This window comes from Solanum lycopersicum, chromosome 1 (genome assembly GCF_036512215.1).
Source record: "Solanum lycopersicum chromosome 1, SLM_r2.1".
Taxonomy (NCBI): Eukaryota; Viridiplantae; Streptophyta; class Magnoliopsida; order Solanales; family Solanaceae; genus Solanum; species Solanum lycopersicum.
Genome location: NC_090800.1, coordinates 68,370,571 through 68,375,023, shown reverse-complemented (window position 1 = coordinate 68,375,023; position 4,453 = coordinate 68,370,571). Strand labels below are relative to the sequence as shown.

At 36.1% G+C, this 4,453-nt stretch overlaps 1 non-coding gene across 1 annotated transcript; it reads right to left on the bottom strand.

Annotated features, from left to right (window-relative positions):
• Positions 1 to 3,199: 3,199 nt before the first annotated feature.
• On the bottom strand, positions 3,200 to 3,306 carry LOC112940789 (small nucleolar RNA R71). The gene has a single exon (XR_003245055.1). It is a non-coding gene; the product is annotated as a small nucleolar RNA R71 (small nucleolar RNA).
• Positions 3,307 to 4,453: the final 1,147 nt, after the last annotated feature.

Here is a 4,453-nt window from a genome sequence, read left to right as displayed (position 1 = left end):
CCGTTTTGTTTTTGTGTCAAGGACCCTAAAGCAGTAATCCTTTAGTCCACGGGCAGAGTAGAGACGGTCTTTATGAGTGGTTAACTTCATCTTCGGTGCCTTCCCCCCAAACAACTTATGCGCTGACACATTGAATTTACGAGCATGCGAGGGGAATTCTAAACGAAATGTAAGCTTGAACTGGAATGTGAAAGAAATACTTACCTCAACTTCGCTCAACTCATGAATACTCAGCTCAATGTAGAAATAAAACAACAATAAAGATGTAGTTTTTATAAAGCATTTAAAATAGGAGATAACATCTCGAAGTATTGAAAAATACAATAATATCTCTATTTAGAAGATTCTCTAACCGACAACCATCACTATGAAAGATGTGATGATACGTCTACCCCACGTTGTTAGAACTGTCTTATAACTTGTCGGGATATAGAACACCTCAATTAAGTGGATCCACTAAACTATGCTTGAAAGCATTAAGTAATTAACTAAAATATATAATACTTTCTACCCACGTTGGCTACATGGTTTATAGATACTTGAGTTATTATGAACTCGTGCCCATCGATGCTTAATACTACTCCCAAAATATACTCAACTCATATGTTTAAAAACATAACTCTTTCGCTATGGTTTGAGATTGTTACTCAAAGACTAGCTCAAAAGCTCTCTTGGAAAATGGTGTTTCCTTTCTTGTTTAAATATGAAAACATTTACTATTTTGGGAATACTTAGTTCTCATATAATTAGTTAAATAAAATGAACTTCACTCTTACTCTTACTTAACTGAATGCTCAAGTATTAAAACTTCGTTTAACTCAAGACTTTTGAAAAGACTCTAAGAACTAGTTAGACTTCGCTCTTAACTTTCCTTGAATTTGAATTTATGGATTCAAGGTTATGATTCATGTTTATGAATGATTTCTAGATACTTAGAAGTCATATAGAGTAGTTATAATTGGTAGGAAGTGTTTGTACATTTTAGAAGGAACCAGACGGCCTAAATAACGAAAAACTGGTGCAGGTAGGTGAATCGGCACACTATTGGCGTGGGGCACCATCCCCTAAAGTTGAGAGACCTCAAAATGGCGCAGTGCTAGCGTGCCATGCCAGCCCAACTGGTGCATCAGTGGCACGTCGTGCCAGACCTACCACAAGTGTTTCCGATGAAATTTTTAACTCATTTTCTAATCTTAATTCTATTAAATTTGAATCGTTTTCTCAATTTCTCTTTAGATTCGGTTACCCAATACATGTATCCAAGAATCTAACTCGAAACAAATCTTAAAATCTATAAGACTATCTCAAGAAACTCATCAATTCCATCCAAGTTCAAGAATGAAGGCACTTTCAAGAACACAACTCAAGAACATCAAATCTTCAACTTTTTAGGAAGAAATACGCTGAAATTAACATGATTGGCGCGTGGATAAACAAACTCAATGCTATGCGAACTCACTTACCTCTTTAGGGATCAACCCTTGGAGAAACGACCTTCGGTCCGCAAGAAATCTCCAAGAACGCCTTGATTTTGTCCTTTTGTTATCTTCTTGAACTATGCTCAAACCCTAGGCGTTAATTTTGAATTGCGTAAACTTAACCAAATCAGTTTACAACCCTAATTAAATATTAAAAATGAATTAGGTTGATTGGATAAAGAAAATACCAAAATACCCCTCTTAAATTTGGGTAACTTTCCTTAAATAGACAACCGGTCTTCAAATGGGCATATATCCCTCGTACGAGCTCAAAAATTAGCAAACTCGATAATGTTGGAAAGAGGATTTCAATTCATTTGATATCTTCTTAGCCAACTGAAATTTATGGTCATTTGAAGTTCACCCAAAACTTATACTTAGCATAACTTCCCAAAATTTCCAAATTTACTCTTTCCAAAAATAGTTCTTTCCAATTTTAGTTATTTCTAGGGCGGGATGTCACATTACGCAAGTGCTATATCCCTATGCATTATCTTCTCTATTATATCAGTCTTATTTACCTATCTTGTTTTAGTTATAATAAGTAGTGTAGTATAAACAAACCAATCAAACTCTCTGAATTGGACACTATATGTTAATACTAATATAATGGAATAAACCAACTACTTGTCAGTGATTTAGTCCCATGGAATCGATACACCCAATTTGTTATAATCACTTTATTACTTGACGACCACGTACACTTGTATTTGTTGTTGGGAGACAACAAGGTTTTAGCGTACTTGCAGGGGAATTAAAGAATTGAAAAGTTCGAGATATTTTTTGTTGTTTTTTATTGGTACAGGGTTTAACAGAATGATCTTAGATCTTGTAGCTGTAGATGGAAAGTTTTATGCAAAACTCTGACAGTGAGACAAAACCCTCCGAAGTTGAAAGAGACCTAACTCCATTCCAACCGAAACCTAAAAGATTCTTTTATCAGAGGTTGAAGACTTGAATTCCCAAGTCGTGTTGCATGTGTATAGATATGACGCCTGAACCTAACTCAACCTCAAAATATAGCTAATGAGGGGAGGATTTCCCAAGTCCATATAAGGAGAGGACAAATTTATTCCCCAACTAGTGTGGGACTTTCACCCACTCTAACACCCCCTTAACGCCCAGGACCAACTAGAGCGTGGACCGGTATTTTTAAATAGGGATGGACCTGGCTATGATACCATATAATGATATGGAACCTTGGTCTAACTCAACCTCGAAATCTAGCTCATGAAGGGAGGATTGTCCAAGTCCATATAAGGAGACCACCAATCAATTCCCCAACCAATGTGGGACTTTTACCCACTCTAACATCCTGTGCAACACAACCCACAACTTGCAGTAATGGCATCTCAACCACAATTCCAAACCACACTACGTGAAGTGGCAGTCCCACAAATATAAAATGCAAACTCTAATATTGTAAAACCTACATTATTGGAAGATGGGAGCTGAAATAGAATATGGTGCAATTACTGCACAAAATGAGCAGTTCACATGCTTACAACATGAGGACCCGCAAGCTCATCTGTAGAATTTTTTTTAGAGATCAAATAATTACATCACACAGGATGCCTATCGACATGTGAGACTCATCATGTTTCTCTCTGTTAGGAGAAGACAACAGGTGGCTTACATTTGAACATACCAACTCTATTACATCATGAGCTAATTTTGCAAAGAATTTTCTTGCAAGGTTCTCCCCATTTGGGAAGACAACTAAATTGAGGAGCGAGATCTTGGATTTTAGATAGAAGGAAGGTGAAGAATTGCCCCAAGCATGGGAGCGATTTAAAATGTGGTTGCTGAATTTTCCCCATCATCACCAAACCAATGAATTCCTAGAACATACGTTTGTAGAGAGTTTAGACATTCATTCTATGCTATTTCTTGATTTAGTTGCAGGTGAACAAGCACAAGAGAGAGAAAATGATGAGTTTCTGGTACTCTTAATTAGGTTGACAGCCAGTAATTTTTAGTGGATCAGTGAGTCCAACAACAATGCACTGAAGGATATAAGGATGCTGGAGGTTTATGGGATAACTAGTATACAAATAAAAATTGCAGCAATGAAATTCCTTTAGCCAATTGACCAAATTTTTTATGGTTCAAGTGCAACTCAAGTTCAGTCAGTTTAACAAGCTTAGTTTTTATGCGAAGTCTGTGTAGATGATAATTAAGCAGATGTGTGGAGCTAACCCCAGAATCCATACATGTTGTAGGAAACGCAAGTAGAGGCACAAGAAATCAAAATTTCTGGAACAACTCTTACCTCACGTATTCTGATTAGCAAACCATAAATAATAAAAGATGAAAAGAAAATTTAAAGAACTATCCAAGTACACAGAACTTACCGTGTGTCCTTAAGAAAATTAAATCCCCTCAAGTACCCGAGGTTGCAAACTAATTTCTCCCAATATAAAAGGATTAACGATTAAAAAAGTAACGGTGTCTCAAGCTTAGTTAATTTGAACGAACTCAAAATGACAGTAACTAATCATACATACCGACACGATCGATCAATTTTGTTTTGAAAGAAATGTATGCAAAAGAAGGGAAGAATCAATGTAGAAAATGGGAGAAAACCTCTCTATTTATAGCCAAAAAAGGGTAAAGGTCACAACTCTTTTGAAAAAATAATACATTTTTGAAAGGTCACAACCCTTTGAAAAATGTACCACCTTTCAAACTGTCACAACCCTTTAGAATATACACAACCTTCCATAAAGGCGCAACCCTTCAACAAAGTCACAATTCTTCATTCTTATTCACACATTTAAAACCCAACGATCCCTACATGACGTGGAATAGTCATGTTAAAACATATGCATGATAAATTGTGTGATTCATAAGTAAGGATTGGTTGCATCTAGATAAGTGGGTTTCCCTTGAACTTTCCATAGTGAACATATATCAGATAAGGTCGATCAAATAATAGATTTGATATTTTTGAACCATCGATCTTTGGTGTATAC